Genomic DNA, 20,786 nt, shown 5'->3' on the forward strand with positions numbered 1-20,786 from the left:
GCTGTAGCCTGCAGGCCTCAAGCGCTAGGCTGGAAGCGCGTCTCCTGGGGCTGCGCACATGTGGCGCTTGGGCTGCCTGCCTGGGGCTGAGCAAACACAGCACCACCTGGTGCTTGGTCTGTTTCCTCTTGGGTGGAGGGCAAGCACCACGTGGAGCTTGGGCATCACCACCCCAAGCCAGCAGCACAACGCCACCTGACACTTGGTCTGCTTACTCTTGGGTGCAGCCCAAAAAAATCACGTTGGGACACGTGGCGCTTGGGTTCTCTCCTGAGAGCGGACATCCTAAATGCCACGTGGCACTTGGCTTGCTTCCTCTTGGCTGCAGTTCAAGCGCCACGTGGTGCTTTGGCTTGGGCACTCACAGGCATAGCCCAAGGTTAGCCTTGGGCCTGGTAGGGCACGACCAAAAATAGAATTGGGTCCTGGCCACGGGCAGACCATGCACCACGTGGCGCTTGGACAACACCAACCCAAGCCCGCAGCCCAACGCCACCTGGACCTTGGTCTGCTTCCTCTTGGGTGCAGCCAAAGCGTCACGTGGCGCTTAGGCTGCCTACACTTTTAGTATAATTACAAGTATTGGTATTAAAAATATTATTCTTAGTTTTCTTATTATTCTTTTTTTAGTATAACTAATTTTTAGAGTATTAATAGTAAAAATATTATTGTTTGTTTTGTTGATATTATTTTTTTAGTATAATTAATATTAAAAGAATTATTATATTTTTTCTTAATATATTTTTTTTGTATGATTGATAGTATTGGTGTTAAAAATATTATTATTTTTTTAGTCTAATTAATAGTGTTGATCTCAAAACTATTATTATTTGTTCTCTTAATATTATTTTTTTTGGTATAATTAATAATAAAATTATTATTATATTTTTTCTTAATATATTTTTTAGTATAATTAATAGTATTAATATAAAAAATATTATTATTTTTGGAGTTATAAATAATATTATTTTTATAATAATTAATGATATTAACACTAAAAATATTATGATTTGTATTATAAATATTATTATTTTCAGTAAAATTTATAAGAGTATATTTTATTGTAATTAATATTATTAATAAAATAATTGATGAATATGAAAGAAAATATTATATCATTTACTAATTTTACCAAATGTATTGTAATAATAATTTTATCAAATTACGCTTAATTTTACATTTATTTTCATTTATAAATTACACACAAATTATTAATTGCAGGATCCAAAAATAAACTTGGATCCTACTATGTACATGATCCAAATAACCTTGGGTCTTGCATAGCCTAGTCCAAAGCCTAGTCCAAGGCTAACTCAAGGCTAGACTTGAGCCAGGTTGGCAGGACCTAAAATAACCTTGGTCCTGGCTACAGCAGGACCCAAATATGCTTGAGATCTAGTCTAGTAGGATCTAAATAGACTTGAATCCTGCTCCTAATTTTTTTAGAAAGTTAAAGGTGAGCCTGCGGTGTAGTGCGGACACCTAACTAGTATAGAAACTAAAACTTTTAGCGAAATCACTGTTTCTTCTCCTGTGTCTTGACATAGAACCTATCTAAACTTGATCAGTTCTAGAAGGCGGAGGCAACAAAAACAAAAAATTAAAATTGTATTTGATGGATTGACTTTTGAAACATCATGAAGAAATATCGCAATTAGACACATAAATCATCATCATGGATCCAACCTTAATTGCTTGGAAATTATGCACCAATAAGCATGAATGAATATAGAGAGATTAGTCGAGGTGTGTGCAAGCTGACCCTAACATTCACATTAAATAAAAATAAAATAATAATAAAAATAGAGAACCGCAAATTTTTATGGAACTCGGTCAACAACAAAACCTCCACCATTTCCCACTAACAGTCATAAATCATACACACACAGCATGCATTTATTTAGGGTTTTTCTTTTCTTTTTTACAATCATGTATGTATGTCTTCTGACTTTCCCAAAAACACAAAGTAAATTGGACAGCCTTTTATTTACTTGTGATTTTTTGTCCTGATTACCCAGTCTACCGGTTCCAGGTCTACTGTTCAACTTTCGAAGAAAGCCCTTCAAAGGCTTGTTTCTTCTTTCTTGTTCTAACGCCTTCTGGGAACGTTATTAATGTTGAGTGTTGAAACAAAGACAAGAGAGTGAATTAAGAAAATTTTAATATATTTTGTACTTTTAATGATGATGTTTTTTTTTGGGAAACTAATTAAATAGGTTGTAATATAATAGGATGAGATGCCATTGAAAGGTTTGAATCAGTGGACTTGGTTGACTGCGTCACCAGCACCTTAATTTATAGACAGTTCAATCATCAATGGGCAGGAAAGGTCAAAAGAAAATTGTACAGTGAATTAAGAAAATTGTACAGTGAATTAAGAAAATTGTACAGTGAATTAAGAAAATTGTTGTCATGATGCAGTTAGATAATTAAAAAAGAAAATTAATTGATTTAGGGAATTTTTTTATAAGCACACAAATATAGTATTTGCCCCCATGCGTGTCCTCGATTTTCTTTTTTAAATCGTAGGTCTTAATATATTATATATTTTCCTCATCATCTTCTTCCTTATTCAAGACATTGTTTAAAACCCGACATAATCTTACAGGTTAATTAGTAATTAGGGTGATCTAAGATTTATAAGAGAATTGATTAAAAAATCAGGTTGATCTATAACCTAATCAATATAGAAAAAAATCATAACTTGTTTTTTTTTTTTTCAAAATAATATATATATTTTTTTTTATAAAATAAAAAATTGATTTAAGATGGATTAACATGAGTTGAGCTATCTAATTCGTGAATTATAACTTGTTTCAAATTAATTTCTGAATGGAGTTTAAAAATCATAAACCAAGATTGTTGAACTGTTACCAAAGTAAATTGAATTATTTAGTAAAACTACTCTCTTTTTCTGGATTTAATCATAAATGGAATGATAATAAAATTGCTGCCATCTAAACTAATCCTTCAATAGCAAGTTTGACCTGCAGAAATGGTCAGGCTCATAGATACCACATGGTCCAGTACTCGGAAAACAAATATACAATTTGCACTATATAAACGACTGTAACTTTATGTGGTTTCCCTCAACCAGCATTTGGAGGACCATCTTCAATTAGTGGTGGGTGGTGGTCCAGCCGGCCATGGCCATCCACTTCATTCTATTTTCTCACCATCTTGTTGACTTGAGTTTGCATATAGGAGTTGCATGTATCTTTCAACCATTAAATTAAACAAAATCTGGTTCACACACCTCCTTTTTTCCTTGATTTTTTCTTCTGGTTAAACAACATCTGGTTTTTTTTAAAATATTTTTTAATTATTTATTTTTAATATTAAAATATCAAAACTATTAAAAAACACTTAAAAATTAAATATATTAATTTGATGTTTTTTAAATGAAAAATACAATTTTAAGAAGCAGTAATACTTACTTCATTGATTGGAAATATTATTGACGTATTTAAGAAGCACATCAACTAATTGTGAAAATCTTATGGTGGAAAAAGAACATATCGTATTAGAAACTAATTACTTAACTTGCAAATCAATTTCTCTATTTTTCTTTACCTTTCCTATCAATCCGGCGATGGCTGAGATGACTCAAGTCTCTATTGACATTAAGATGATTGGCTACTTATCTTTGTCTCTCGACATTAATAGAATCCACATTAAAAAAATTCTTGGATTTTTCAACTCTAAACTAATATCATAATTCCCTCTTTCTTTGTTTTGTAGTCTAAGCAATATTAAGCAGAAACATCCCAAATAGTTACCCCAAGAAAAAGCAACTATGGTGTCAACAGAAGACTTCAGCTTCCCAAGGATCACCAACCCTCTTCCTCACTTTGCATTCTCTCCATCATTATGGCGTGTTTCTTCACTAGTTTATCCGGATTATCGCTACGAAGACGACGAAAGAGAGTTGCCGTTTTTCAAGCAAAGTTTCTCCTTTACAACATGTCAGGAATTGAAGATAGAGAGTATTGAGGAGAAGATGGATAGGTTGTGGGAGAAATTCAATGACGAGGAACTTCAAAGGGCTTCTTCTGATTCCTTGGGAGGAAAGAAAGGATCATATTCAGTTGATAGTTTGGATTCTGAATGTGCTAGAGGAGAGTTGAAGCACCTTTGTCGTGTCAAGAAAGAGTTGAAGATTTCCAAATCAGACATGATAAGTGCTTCTACTCAGTCTAAGAGACAACAGATTGTTATGGTGTTTAAGGTTTTGAAGAAGATGTTCTTGCATCCTATCTCATCAAAAGGTTTGAAGGTAGATAGAATATAGAGTTCCTTGCAAACCCAACAATGATATTTCTAGTGGGTGTAAATTTTTTGGGTACTCTAGAAATAATATATATTGTTTTATATGTAGGCATATACACAACAAAGTGATACAAGTATTTCTTGTTTTCGAGCCTTTGAGAGCTATATGATTCTTGCTAATCTCCACACTTAAAAGGATTATGCTTCCTTTTTATGGATTAAATTAATTAGGCAACATGGGTAATTCAAATTTGAGACTAATTTCATGATCATCCTTACAACAAGCAATATATAGTTAGGTAAAGTTTATTTGTTGTGATTATTCAAGTAATAAAGGATTGTATACCCAAGATAAAGTTGTAAATTACTAGCTAGTAATCATTTGGGAATTTCGCTGTGTGGCTTAGACCATGACCATCATGACTCTTTGCTATGGATATTGCTCTTAAGTACTGTTTGATAATACTTTAAAATCTAATATCACGATCCTTCTGTGTATCTTATTATCAGAAGGTATAGTTTATAGTTTTTCAAAGATTACAATCATAACTAAATCCCATACGAAGACCTATTTGACGAGAAAAAAAGAGTTAAAGTAGCACGTATATACGCACTTGACTAAGATTCTGTACATGACAATGGTCCATAAAAAAGTTCAACTGTACTGCAAATTACTTTGGAAATTGTGTGTTAATTGCCCTCGAATTAATTGACAAATTATATTATTTTCAGGAAAAAAACTGATAGATGCCTTGTTACTGAATTTTTCTTCGTACTTGGACAAGGAACAGAGAGGATTGCGATTCCTTTATCTTCAACCTTTTTTTAGCAAGCTGTGACTCTCAATTATGGATGGTTAATTCTTTTTTTTTTTTTTAATTTTTCTTGCAATGCCATCAACGACCGTGATGGTTCACAGAAATCAAACTTGGTTTTGAATTTGATAAATTAGTTTGAAGATTTTCAAAGATCTAGGGAGCCAAGATATGCCTCAGACCCACTGAATTGAATGCATCGCCAACTTTTGGTGAGCATTATAAATGTATATAATGATGAACGTATGAGAGTCAATCGTGTTGCTAGCTTGAAAATAGATAGAGATGGGTGGGGTGCATTCATTGTTCTTGATAATAACCTAGATGTAAGAATTTCTCTAAATTAAAACTTCAAATATGTATATCTTTCATGCTTGCTGATGAAATTATATAATTCTTTTCAATTTGATTTTATTTGTAACCGGATTTTGTATTTCTTTCTTTTTAATATTTTTTTTTGGAGTTTTTTCAAATCAAATTGTAAAAAATTAAATGCTATAAAATTAATAGGTCAAAACTAAAGTTGTTGAGAGATAAGAATTTTGAAATGTATCGAGGGACATTTTTTTTTTAAAAAAATCCAATTTTTCTATGAATAAATAAATATTTTTTATTATATATACACACGCACACACATTTTTTAGAGGAACATATGTTTGTCCTCATTTCCATTATAAACAAATGCTTGTCCTAATTATCTTTATTTTTTTTTGTTATAAATCATTAACCAAATACTATTTAAGAGATTGCATAAACTTTAAGGATTGTGAATTTTGGGATGTCTTTACTTAGTTTAGGTACACATGCTCATAAAATGGAGGAAAAGATACATGTATTTACCATCTTAAATTAGTATTTAACACCCCCCCCCCCCCCCCAAAATAAAGCTTTCTTTCCTAATTAAACTTCACCATCTAACCTACCTCTCTCTTTTTTATTATGATTTTCAAAAATAAAAAAAAGGAAAAGTATATTGAATTGAGAAAAGCTCTAAGTTATAATTTTTTTTTTAAATATATTACACATAAAGTTTTAAATGACAATTTGTTAAAGTTTTTTTTGTTATTACAACACAACGGAGTGTCTTGTACATTAAAGATAGAAGCACAGCTAGAAAAAAAGTTTAGAAGTAAAGAATTACAAGTCTAGTCTGATCTGTTTTAAATTGTGAAGACCCCTGCTTTCTACTTTCAAAATGGCTACTACAAAATCAGTAGGAGTGATCAAGGCCCCCCACTTCATGAACACCAAATTCATCGATTCTCTTACAATACGAGGTTGAATATGTGAACAAATTCAATTCATGGAATTTGAGGATGGAAATTATTATTACAATTCAAACCTGATGCAAAATCCTACATATTTAGAAAGTAAAATATGCAGCTGTAAAATATCAGTTATCAGAAATCTTTCCCAACTTTTACCTACAAAAGATAACGACAACAAGGTTTTGAACAAACACCGAGACAATCCATTCATTGTGTAACACCAAAACTAACATAGAAGGTACCATACATGGCTTGTAGAATATTACAGAGAGGTCAAAATCTGTGGCCTTAAGAGGAGCATCCCCCGCAACGTACACTATGAAACAATAAGTTGTCAGGCTTAGGATCTCTATGCATGAGACCAAGTGAATGACAAGCCTCAGAAACCCCAAAGATAGTCATGATCAACTTTGCAGCCTGCCTATCACTATAAGCAGAACAGAGGGCATAACTGAAATAGCGTAAGAGTGATTCAGAATATGCTCTCTCCAATATTTATTAATTAAGAGGCTTGTCCTCACCATCCTCCTACAAAAAGATCATCAAGTAATTAAAAGCCATAAGCTTCGAAGCCAATCAAATTCTCATTAAAAATCCAATCTTTAGAAAGACAAGAGTCGTCCACTTTTACATGAATATAGCAGACAAATTAAAAAAATTTCGGACAAAATAATAAATAAACAGAGGAACCAAGAAGAGAAGGAAGTTCTCAAGGTTGGGATGATAACAACAAAATGAGGAGGGGTGTAAAGGTCTTGAGAAAATCTTGTGGATGAATTGGCTACATTGTGCTGTTGCTCTCCAAATGCTTCAAATGTCTTCGTCTTGCTTCCTTACTTGTGGGTCAAATCTAATACACACACATCAATCATTAAGTGGTCGTGGTCAAGGCTAGTTCATTTAAATTCAATAAAAAGGCAGAGAGAGATTGAGAGAGAGGAATTGAAACACGATGTTTACGCATAATTCAATATTAAATTAAGGGCAGTGTCATCTCTTACCAATAAAACTTTACTAAGGGTAAAAGGACATCCTTAGCGTTAGGATGCTTCCACTCCATTGAATCTCACCATTGTTTTGGATGTATAATCTTTCTTCTAAGAGAAGGGGGAGGAGATGGCCGGTCGTTTTCAAGCAATGGAATACATATCGGTATCCTCTTTAGCTTCTGACATTCCCATACATCAATTCTTTCGACAGAATCACAAACCAGTTTTGCACTAGAAATGCTTTTCAGTTCTCGTAAATATCTCAATCTCAGGATTCTTAACTTTGGAAGAATGAATTTGGTGATGGAATAAGAGCTTCTGCTGCTTTTTTCATCATCTGTTGTTTCTATTATCTTCTCCATTTTCTCACAATGCATAACTCTAATCTCTTCCAGGTTTACGAGGTTTGGCAGCAAGCCAAGAGGGAACAACTTCTTCATACTCTTACAACCAGAACAATTAAACTTCCTACAAAGTCATCCCGAGTTTTGAGATACTCCACAAAGTCAGAGTGGCCTTTAAAATGGCATTCCAAATCTTCCAACTTCCTCAAGCATCATACTTCATTTCCTTTAACAGTTACCGGGGCATGTCTTCTTCCATATATCCTTTCCTTTAGTATAAATACTTGCATGTGAGAGAGTTTAGGTAATATCCCACTTGGAAACTTCCTTATCACATCCATTCATTCTAAGATACCTCAAGTTGGATAGATATTCCATGCCTTGAGGCATCTTTATAAGTGTAATAAAACAAAGATCTCTTCAATGCCCTGAGCTTTTTTAATGACGGTACTTCCCATAAGTTCTCACACCTTTTGAGCAATAATGCAGTGAGACTCATCAAATCAGAAACAGAATCAGGTAATTTTTCAATATTTGTACGTGACAGATCAAGAACCTTTAGCCCATGCAATTGCTCGAAAAAAGAACTTGTAATAAATTGCAAGTGTTTATTATTTCATAACAGTAGAGTTGAGAGATTGGAACACCTTGGTGAATGGCTAAAAGGAATTTCTTTAATTTGGTTATGGGTTAGTGAAACTCTCGTAAGATTCTCTGTCCACTCCTCTGCATCCAGAAATTCTTTTAATTGTGCACCTGCTTTAGCAATGACTTGAGAGTTCTCTTGCAGTATTTGGATAGCCATGTCCCTAATCAAGTCATGCATCTTGACACAGCTGCGATCACCATACATTTTAGCACCTTCTAGCAAGCAGATATTTTCAAGTCTATTAAGCATTGAATGGCCTTTGTCAAATTCTACCACCCTACTGTTGAACCCTTTTATCACTCCCTCATCAATCAGATACCTTACCAAACCCTTTCTAGGGATCATGAAGTCTTCAGGAAATACTGCACAATACAAGAAACATCGTTGCAGATCTGAATCACTTAGGTGGGTATAACTAAATCTCAATATGTAGAATACCTTAGGTTCCATATCTTCTTTCCTAACTTTTGATTCTTTCAATTCATGCAATGCATTTCTCCACTCGCATATGTCAACCACTCCCCTCATGGTTTCGGCCATTGTTATAATTCCTAGAGGTAAACCAGCACATTCCCTTGCCACAAATTTTTCAATTTGTTCCACTTCTGGAGGAAGTAATGTGTCATGTCCAAGCTTGTCCATGAACAAAGTCCAAGCTTCTTGGCTTGAAATAGGCTCCACTTTGATTATCTTTTGGTAGAGGATCCGGTGACAAATTCCAAACATCGAGAATTTGCCAACTAGAAAACAAAAACGAAAAATAGAATGTGACTTGGTGAAGAAATCTATAATTTACAAAGAAAAAGAAACAAAAGGCGAAATAATGTTGCCATACTTGAGATGATGACGAGTAAAATGACAATCGATCTCAATGTGTTTAGTTCGTTCATGAAAAACTGAGTTTTGAACAATCTGAATAAAACTCTAATTGTCACAATATATAGGAGTAAGATGAGAAAGAGAGACTCTCATATTCACAAGTAACCAACATAACCAAACAATCTCTTTGATAATAGATGTTATAACACAATATTCTGCTTCGGTTGAAGATTAAGAAACAATAAATTATTTCTTGCTCTTCCAAGAAATAAGAGAATCACCTAAAAAGATACAGAAATCAGTAACAGACTTGCGATATATGTAATCATTGTCATGACTAACATCAGAGTATGCACATAGCTCCAAGAAAGAGGTAGATGGAAGTAAAAGACTTTGAAAGACTATGTCCCGAAAATATTGTAAAATACGAAGAACAACTGCCTAATGAACAATAATAGGAGAAGCAACAAACAAACTAACTAACAATATGAACAACATATGCAATATATGGACGAGTAATAATGAGATATACCAAGCTCCTAATAATAGTACGGTATAAAGTAGAACCTGACAAAGGTAAACCATTAGAAGAAGAATATCTTGCGTTAACCTCAATGAGAGTATCTATAGTCTTATTATTAGTAAGTCTAGCCTGCTCAAGAATATTTGCAACATATTTCGACTGAGAAAGAAGGTAACCTCTAGGTGAGTAAGCTACCTCAATATCTAAGAAATATTGAAGATAACCTAAATTCTTCATTTCAAACTATCTAGCCAACTCTATCTTCAAAACTTAAATACAATCAATGTCGACATCACTAATAATAATCATGTCATTAACATATAAAGATAAAATGATATGACTTGCATAATTGAACTTAATAAAAATAGCAGAATCATGACTACTATAAACAAATCCAAGAGAAGAAGAGATCACAATAAAAAATTTCTTAAACCAAGCATGAGATGCTTGTTTGAGACATGTAACGTTTTTTTGAGCTTACAAACATACCCAGAGTTATGTAAAACACCAGGAGGGGGCACTATATAAACTTCTTCTTGAAGATCTCCATTCAAGAAGGTATTTTTAACATCAAGTTGAGAGATATGCCATCGACGAACTGAAGCTACAATAATAAGAGTATGAGCAGTAGTTATTTTTGCAACAAGGGTAAATGTCTCCTTATAATTCATACCATAGTGTTGAGAGTATCCTTTAGCAATCAACCTAGCTTTGTATCGCTCAATAGACCCATCATAATTAGTCTTAATCTTATACATCCAATGACAACCAACAGTATTCCCAGGTACCTATGGCATGCTTTATAGAATTGTTAATCCAAGTAATAATCTTTGCATTGTTTGCTTCTTATGCATCTATCAAGACATCATACCCCTCATTAGTATTTCTAGGTATTACATAAGTTCCTCTAACATATCCCCACATCTTTTACTCTTAAGAAAATTTCTCATTACATAACTCCAATATAAATAGTTCTTTCCATCCAACCTTACATTCACGTACTAAAGCAAATCATCTCTTTCAATAGCCATAATCAACAAATAAAGAAAACTACAATGCAAAAGAAGCAAAAAACAAAATACTAGATTGCATAAACTAAAAAATTATCTTCTCGAAGTTATACAATTACTCTAAAAAAAAATTGCAAAAACAGAACGCAAATACTAAATTACAGAAACTGAAAGGAAGATGAAATACCAAATTTACAGAAATAAAATGCAAATACTAAATTGCAGAAATTGAAGGGAAGATGAAATACCAAATTGTTAAACTGAAGAGAAGACGAAAAACCAAATTTGTAGAAATGAAACAACTATCACACCAAGTTAGATCCTCCAAAGCTGTATTTGAGATTAAGACTCGTTCTATAAAATCATGCTCTAATACCATGTTAAACAGCTCAAATTAAACGAAGAGAAATAAGAACATAAGAGAGGAGGAGACTAGAGTTTCATTATTCACTTAATTCTAACGTTATTATTTTAACCTAAATACAAAGAGATTATATATAGGCTAAACAAAAAATACTATTCTACCCTTAATAAATAAAATAAAATAAAATAAATATATTTCTTAACAGTATAGCCCATGCATGGAAAAGAATGCTAAGGAAGAAAATCCAAGAGTTTTATTAGTTCAATTAGTAATTTAAGTAATACAATTTTAAAAAATATAACAACAAGAAATAAACTGACAATAAAATAAAACATTCTTTAAGCCTATTCGAATTATGAAACAACTCAATGTTGAATGACAAAACTGAAAAATAATATCTTGGTTAAACCAGGTTAACTCGCAAACTTTACGACTACAAACATAATATTTGAATAATCTCATAGAAAAAATGCATAAAAAAGCTTGAGAATCAATTCTTAATAATTCAAATGAGAACATAACAACATCATAAAAAAAATGAAAAGAAAAAAGATGAATCTCAATCTCTAGCAAATAAAATGTTGAAGAGAGAAAATTAAGAAAGAAGTATAATTAAAAGAAGTATAAAAAAACTCGATCTAAAACTACTTAGGTCTAGATGTAAAATCTCTAACCTAGTCATGATATCAGGATAACCATTTTAAATAGAAAATTAAATAAAATTATGAAGCTCAAGCATTAAACAATTCAATGCTGAAGGTAAAAAAAAAGGATTCATTTGAAAAAGCAATGGGAAAAAATCTGAGTCAACCCAGGTTAACCCACGAACCCTACGACCATGAGCATGTGATTAAGATAACCCAATAGAAAAGGAAGGAAAACAAAGTATAAGGATCAATTTTCAATTAACCAAATATTGAAGGATAAAATTAAGATAAATCAATTTGAGAAAAAAAAAAGACCAAAAAAAAGTCAATTCGCTTCAACCTTTGAAACCGGTGACTCTGGTCATGAACCTAGACTAACCCCATAGCAATAGAAAAAAATATAAGTCAACTTAGGTTAACTCATAAACCCTATGATCACAGGCACATAATCGAGATAACCCAATATAAAGGAAAGGGGAAGAAAGGCAGGAAAACCAATTTCAAATAAATTAAATGTTGAAGGATGAAATTAGAATAAATCAATATAACAAAAGATCAAAAAAACACAAGTCAACCCGCACTAATCCCATATAAGGCAATCTGTAAAACAACTAAAGCAAAACTCTAAAAAAGATAAAAAAACTAGCTTTAAAAAAAGGAAAAAAAAACAAGTCAACTCGACTACACTTTTTAAACTCGTTACCCGTGAAATCCTTGACTTGGGTTCAATGAAGAAGCCTAATTCCTAACTAATTTAATTTTGAATGATAAAATCATGAAAAAAATATTAGTATAGAAATATGCCAAAGGGAAAAAAGATGGAAATAGAAAAAAAATATGGATCAAATTTGATAGAAAAAAAAAACTTATGGAGGATGAATTTGAAAAAGTCTAAAAAACAATCACAAACAGAATAAGTAACAATCAAAAGAACGATGATTAAATTTGAAAGATTTTAAAAAAATAAAAAGGGGGTGAAATTGAAACAAAATTTTAATGTTATAGTTTCTTCAAAATAAAAAAATAATAATCAAAATAATAAGGACCAAATTTGAAAGATTAAAAAAATAATTGGGGGTGAAATTGAAAAAAATAATTGTAATTTCATGACTTATTCAAAATTTTAAAAATAGTAATAAAAAGGACATGAACCAAATGTGAAGGAAATAGAAATTAAAGGGGTTGGTCTGAAATTTTTAAAGGGGCTAGCACTGATTTCGAGGATGAGAGAGAGAATGAGTGGAAAAACATCCACCAATACCAAACTAGAGGCGCTTCTGGTACACGCGTTGCCTCATCGTGAGGGGGCATCAAGAGCTTCCAAATGTCGCGATCAGAAGATAGTATTTGGTAACCAAACAGGCCCACGCGCGCAGTCCATGCTGGGGCTTACATAGCACGCACAAATAGGATATTTTAATAATATTTGTATATATCAATTACAATAATGCCACCAAATAACCTTCAAATTAATAATAAAACCAAAGTAAAATAACAAAAAAAACCCTTATAAGCTCTTAGTAATAGGTATTAAATTGTGTGGGGGTTAAATTAATAATTTTATTGTGCAATAAAAAAACCAATTTTGGCCCCGTATAATTTGTAAAATATAATTATATAACGGTGAAAATTAAAATCACTTTGTCTTTGATGCCTTCAAAGGTTTAAAGGCCAAGGGTAATTTCATCATTAAAGTGTTACAAGGAATAGTGTTTTGTGTCCTGATACACAAATACCCCCCTCCTTTTTCTTTTTTTGTTATTATTTCTCTCAAAAGAGCTGCTCCGTGGCTACAGGCAATAAGTAGGTGTTTTCAAATCCAATATGCATTGTGTGGCCCTCGTCAATCGTTGCTTGCCTGCTTCTCATTCCTTCAATATTTCAATTATTCCATCATCAATCAAATGATCTAGCAACGCTAAAGCATCTCCCGGATTAGTTTTGCTTCTCATGGTTCTTCTCCAGATTATTCCATTGCCATTGTCATCAACACAGCAATTCGCCAGGATTTCTGTAAGCCAATTATATTGCAGGCTTGCTGAACATAAACAATGCTCATGTCATCACCATCTTTGTCAGTGAATGAGAAAGTCAAGAGCACGGTTGCGCCAAAGAACTGAATCAATTGCTCCAATGTTATCATCATCAACCTGCCAAAAACCCACAAGGAACTTGTTCAATCTCTACTCGTTTGATTGGTCGAAAACAGAACAGCTTAAGAAAAATCAACTCCAAGCAGCATGTACATGCACTGCAAAAGGTGCTCGAAAGCAATATCTGAGCATTCTTAAGCAGCTATACTAACAAACCTGCGATGGTAAGCTTCAGCAGCGAGTATAAACTGAATTTGGAGAGAGTGAGAGAGAGTGCCATAGTATTGGTCCTATGCCCGCATCTCCGCTGTTACATATTCTGAAGGTTAAGAGAATGCATCAGAACCACTTTTAGATACAAGTATACTAAGAGTTGATCTTAAAGCAAGACCATGTAGTTAGGAACTTTCTTAGTCCCTTTAAAGGAAATTCCAGAAAGAAAACTTGGATGCCTTTTCATAAAACAAATCATGCATAAATCACACAAACAAATGATTCCTAGTCGAAATTCAGTTAGCTTAGGTATGGTTCACACTTCACAATGAACCACAGGAATCATTTAGAAATTTGAATATATATGGGAGAGAGGGAGAAAAGGAGAGGGATGATAAGAAATAAGAGGAAAAAATGGTTTAGAAGGATAAAATACACATGAAGGTTTCGGTTAAAGTAAGGTCATGTCGCGAGTTATAAGCTTACCGCTTAGCTTGGCCTTCACTTTTCTCCAAGCATACATCTCCACTGAGATAGGTCCCATTCTACTGATTAGCTCAATTGCCTTGCAATATTTTTGCAGGAACTCCATCGCCATATTCGTATCGGTCTGCACTGTATGACAGCTAATTTACCAGTTATAAAGGCACGTGAAGAAAAGTATATGATGAAGACCAGCAATACAACAGAAAGGGCTTGAAAAAAGCGAAGACAATAAGGTCATATCTAGTACCAATAATGAATCGGGCACAAAGACAAATATAAAACAGAAGATCAAATACCATGGTGTCCTTAAGGAGAACATCTGAAAGGGGGGAGACTTGTACAAACAAGAAGCTGAAGGAAACAGACAACAGAGATACAAGAGTACTTGTACAAACCAGGTTCGCATGTAAACTAACCACCACAAAGAAAAGAAATGAATGAGTGAAGGTGGAGAGGGCTTACATCAAATTTGATAGGCATTTCACTGAACAGTTCAAAATGGTTACTGAAAAATCAGTAAGCACATTCCCAGTTCATGAACTCCAAACGAAGAAAAAAAAATCAGATTTGTCATAGCACTAAATCTACATGAAATATGATGGTTTTAGCATATGCTGCATAATTAAGAATCATACATGGCAACCTTAGCATCCTTGGCACCAGGATGCTTCCACTCCTCTACTGTCTGCCACCATTTTTTGGTTTTATATAGATATTTCAAAGAGAAGGGGGAGGAGATGGCTGGCCATTTTCAAGCATATCAGTTTCGGACAATCCTACCATTCTTTTGGATAAATAATCATTTTTTTTTAAAGAGGAGGAGGAGATAGCCAGAGAGAAAAATTCAAACATTGTAGAGATAGCCAATCGAATCCTAATTTAAAATCCCATTTTAAAAAGACAAAGAATATAGTAGAAAAACTAAAAGTTTTCCTATAAATAATAAATAAACTAAAAGAAGTTTCAAGGTCGGGATGATAACAACAAAATGACGAGGAGAGTAAAGGTCTTGAGAAAACCTTGTAGATGAATTGGCCAGAATTGTTGCTCTCTAAACGTTTCACTTGTCTTCGTCTTGCTTCCTTACTTGTGGCTGGAATATAATATGCAGACATCAATCATTAAATGGTTGTGGTCGAGGCTAATTCATTAAAATTAAATTAAAGGTAGACAAAGAGATTGAGAGAGAAAGAGGAATTAAAACATACTTGAGAAAACTCTACAAAGGGACACAGGACATCCTTAGCGTTGGGATGCTCCCACTCCACCATTGACTTCCACCATTCTTTTGGATGTACTTTGATTTTTTCAAGAGAAGGGGGAGGAGATGGCTGGCCATTTTCAAGTAATGGAAGACAAATTGGGATCCTCTTTAGCTTCTGACAATTTATTACTTCAATTACTTTGAGAGAATCGCAGATCAATTCTGCCCTGCAAATGCTTTTCAATTCTGGTAAGTCAGACAAGTATAAAATTCTTAACTTAGGGAGTTTGAATTCGTTGTTGCTGCTTTTTTCACCCATAACCCCTTCTTCATCTGATCTCGTTCCACCTATTATCTTCTCCATTTTCTCACAATGCTTAACTCTAATCTCTTTCAGGTTTACGAGGCTTGGCAGCAAGACAAGAGGGAATAACTTCTTCATGCTCTTACAACCAGAACAATTAAACCTTTGAAGACCAGAAAATATACTGTTATACGATGGAGATGGAAGTGTAGCAGAGCAGAACCAAGAAGATAAAACCAAGCTCTCAATGCTATTGCAATTCAAAATGGAGATGACCTCCAATTCAATTGAACACTTCTTTAGAGAGAAAACATCACACAAACTAGTTGCATCATCACACTTTTCAATGATCAGTTCTTGAATATCATTTGGGAACCTAACCTGAAAATCTCCATCTCTGTTGACACTCAAATTACCCAACCCAACTGTCTTATTACTACAATATGTTCTTACATCGTACTCCTTGAACCGTCCTACAAAAATTTTGTATGTGCTTAGTGCTTGGTTCTTCTCCCGAGATTTGAGAAACTCCACATAGTCAGAGTGACCTTCAAAATGGCATTCCAAAGTTCCCAACTTCCTCAAGCATCCTACTTCCTTTCCTTGAACTGTTACTGGAACACAAATTAACTCCACCTCTAGCACAAAGACTTGCAAGTGAGAGATTTTAGGTAATATCCCACCAGGAAACTTCTTGTTACCACATCCATTCATTCTAAGACACCTCAGGTTGGATAGAAATTCCATGCCTTGAGGCATCTTTTTAAGTGCCTGAGTACTAGAGAGATCTAACCTCTTTAGTTCCCCGAGATTTTTTAATGATGGTACATGCCTTAACCTCTTACAATTTGAGAGCAGCAATGAAGCGAGTTTGACCAAATCAGAGACAGAATTAGGCAATTTTTCAATATTTGTGTGAGACAGATCAAGGACGTTGAGCCCATGCAATTTCTTGGAAAATGAATCTGCCACAAATCGCAACCTGTAATTATGACATAGCAATAAGATTGACAGATTCAGACACCTTGGTGAATGGCAGAAAGGAATTTCTTCAATTTGGTTATGCATTAGTGAAACTGTTGTAAGATTCTCTGTCCACTCCTCTGCATCCGGTAATTCTTCCAGTTGTGCACCTGCTTTGACTTGAGAGTTTTCTTCTAGTATTTGGATTACCATGTCCCTAATCAAGTCATGCATCTTGACACATCTACCATCATTAATTATTTCTAATAAACAGACATTTTCAAGTCTATTAAGCATCGAATGACCTTTGTCAAATTCTGCCTCCCTGCTCTTCTGCCCCTTTATCACTCCCTCGTCAATGAAATAAGCTATCAAACAGTCTTTAGGGATCACAAAGTTTTCAGGAAATAATGCTCAGTACAAAAAACATCGTTGCAAAGCTGAATCACTTAGGCGGGTATAACTAAATCTCAGAGTCCGGAACACCTTTTTCATGTCATCTTGTCCAACTCTTGATTGTCTCATGTCCTCTAAAGCATTCTTCCACTCGTGTGTGTCATCCACCCCCTTCATGCATCTAGCCATTGTTATAATTCCTAGCGGCAAACAATCACACTCCCTGGTGATGTGTTTTGCAATTCGTTCCACTTTTGAAGAAAGTGGTATGTCATATCCAAATTTATCTGGGAACAAAGTCCAAGCTTCTTCGTCAGAAAGTGGCTTCACTTTGATTTTGTGCTGGCAAGCCATCTTATGACAAACCTTTTCTGATCGAGTAGTTATAATCAGCTTACATCCTTTCAACGGGACAGGAATTCCCACTTCATATAGCTTAAAGGAGTTCCACAAATCATCTAAAATGAAAATTCATTTTTGTTTCTTCATTAGTTCTTTTGACAATTTGACAGCTCTGTGCAACTCTCCTTTTCATTGAAATGTTTTAAACCTATACGTCTTGCGATACTGTGCTGCAATCTTTTAATGCTAAAATCGCGAGACACAATCACCCAATAAACATGTTGAGAAATATTTGGTCTTTGTAGAAGCTCATTATAGATATGTTTCAGCATTGCAGTTTTACCAACTCCCCCCATCCCATAAATATCAATGATTGAGACTTTATCATCCAATAACCAGGAGCATATCACTTTCCCATTCTCTACAAATGCTCGACCCACTAACGTTGTAGAGTTGGTGGGTAATGGATCTCCTCTAGTCTCACTTGTGTTGTATGTAAGGTCTTCAGAAGAGCTAGCTCCTGTGCCAGGCTGCACTAATCTTCCACTATTGTTCACCACATCCTCCTCCTCTGGTTCTATTCTCACTCTCACATCATCCATAATCACATCATTGTTTACTGGTGGAAAATATATTTGATCACAATATCTTCCAAGCCCAAGACACAATAGATCAGTTGGTTGGGATGAATCTCCTCGAGGCTGATCAGCTTGATTAATTGATGACCTCTCATGAGAGCTACCTCTCTCCAGATGCTGCACTTGTTCTGTTCCAGATATAATCTCAAAAGCATCACGCGGAAGCTCTTTAGGAGAACTACTTACCAACACAAGCTCGATCTCGTTATCAATGATGCTATCCATCCAATCTTCGAGTGTTCCAGGGTAAAAAGCTTCTCCTTGTTGTGCCATTTCTACACGTATCACTTCACTGTTCTGTTCTTGCGCAGAAGCTGCAATTGCATTGGTGACCTCGTTATTGCTTGAGCCTGCTACAGTTTTAAGGGTTTTTTCTGGAGGTCCATCAATTGTTGCTAGGGCTGCATCCTGAACTTCTTCTGGAACATCTTTACAAATTTTAACACCACGCCCTCTCATCCCTGACAAATGACATTTGATCCTCGAAATGGAAGTGTCCTTGGCAAATAAATGCCCACAAAACTTACACCTCATGCTACCGCCATTCATATCTTCAACATGCTCCCAAAATGGACCTTTTGGGAGAACCATTTTCTCCTTTCTCTTCAGTGGCCCTGCAGAGGAGAAAAACAACAAATTCATTTATTCGGAGACAATTATAAAATAAGGAGTGCATTCCATGGAAGACAATCAGATAAATCTCCGAAACAGGACTAGGCTATTTTAATGAAGGAGTAATTAAGACACCTATTCAATAAGCTATTTTAATTTCTACAATAAAAAATGAAGTGAAAATAAATTATGCTTGTCATGCACTCGTTCATAAGAAAGAATTGTAGTCACGATCAGTAATTAAAAGACACAAAAATACAAGTACAAAAATGGAGTATACGAAACAAGTTTGTGCAAGGAAATTACGTAGTTAAAGTTTACCTGGCGCTGCAAATGATCTGAAGAATAGAAAAGGCGGGGAGGCTGCAAATCTTAGTGAGGGAAAGGAAGCTGATACATGGAGCAGCGGAAGAATTCAAATACTTGAAAGACAATTGCAAGAAGGTGTTCTAGGAAAGGACTCCATCAAATGCCAACTGCTACTAAGACCACAAAAAAAAAATTGCAAGTATTTTTAGATGGGTGAATGGTGAAGATTAGTCAAAGAGTGGGTCAGGGTCAGATGTCCCTTTCTTGATTTTGTTATTTTAATATCATTGATTCCTTTCTCTTGAACCTGCAGCAAAAAAAAAAAAAAAAAAAAAACAGAGAGAAACTGCAATTCCTCATTTCAGATGGGCATCCTTTGACATGTTAAGAGATTATACTGTAGACAATTATCACTACGTACTGCCTTTATTAATTAGTGTAAGATTTACACGTGGTAAATGGATAAAATCTTCTCATTTTTCTGTGAATAACTGTCCATATAATTTCACTTATACACAATTCAATAAATCTTAGCCCCCAGACTTTCAAGTGGCAGTGTGCTATGAACATTGGAGATTTGCTGCATTAAAGCTAGGGATTACCTTTCTTCGTGTTATTTTCCTCTCTTATCAAGGTCCCAAGCTCAACAACTATAACAATTTATTGAAATGCATTCAAGATCCAAACTACCTCACAAAAAAATTGTCAAGGACGTTGGGTTGGGTCTGACGTTAGTCAAACCTAGTTGCCATTGGGTTTGACAATGTACTGAGCCCCGATATACTAGGCCTGATGCCAGCCAAAACTCAAATGCTTTTGGGATTGGTAGTGTGCTAAGCTCTGAGCATATTAGGGTTGGCAGGAAGCCAAGCCCTTGGCACGCCCATGGAAATATGCATCCTCCCTTGAAATGCCCAAGTGAATGACTATCCCCCATTGACACGCCCAAGGGAATGAGGTAATGTGGGTTTGACAAAAATATCAGACCCAAGACACTTGGACTTGGCATTCAGCAAAGTTTAAGGAAACGTGAGTCGGAAAAACATGTCAGGCCCAAGACACTTGAACTTGGTATTCCATCAAGTCCAAGGTAACATGGAGGCACTTGGACTTGGCAATCCACTGAGTCCAATGCATTTGGACTCAGTAGAAAGTCAAGTCTAAGACAACATAAGACTAGCAAACATGCCAGACCCAAGACACTTTGACTTAACAGGCAATCCTTGGGCACGTCCAAGGGAATTACCATCCTTCCTTGGGTCTACCCTCAAGGAAGAACTTAGCCTTCATGGGCTTAGCTACATTTGACATCTTGGACCCTAATCTCCCGACACCTTTTAGGTGTATAAAAGTCCTTCAATGACCTATCATATTCTCATCGAACTTTAGTATAAATGTAAGAGATATTTATCATTTATTAAATGCTGTCAAGGTAAGATTACACTTTTAAGTGTAGAAAAGTCCTTCAAGAACCCACCATATTCTCATGAAACATTAATACGAATGTAAGAGATATTTATCTCTCATTA

At 34.6% G+C, this 20,786-nt stretch overlaps 1 pseudogene; it reads right to left on the bottom strand.

Moving 5' to 3' along the window:
- Positions 1–13,360: 13,360 nt before the first annotated feature.
- Positions 13,361–19,540, bottom strand: LOC7484079 (probable disease resistance protein At4g27220; annotated as a pseudogene).
- Positions 19,541–20,786: the final 1,246 nt, after the last annotated feature.

This window comes from Populus trichocarpa, unplaced genomic scaffold (assembly GCF_000002775.5).
Source record: "Populus trichocarpa isolate Nisqually-1 unplaced genomic scaffold, P.trichocarpa_v4.1 scaffold_25, whole genome shotgun sequence".
NCBI lineage: Eukaryota > Viridiplantae > Streptophyta > Magnoliopsida > Malpighiales > Salicaceae > Populus > Populus trichocarpa.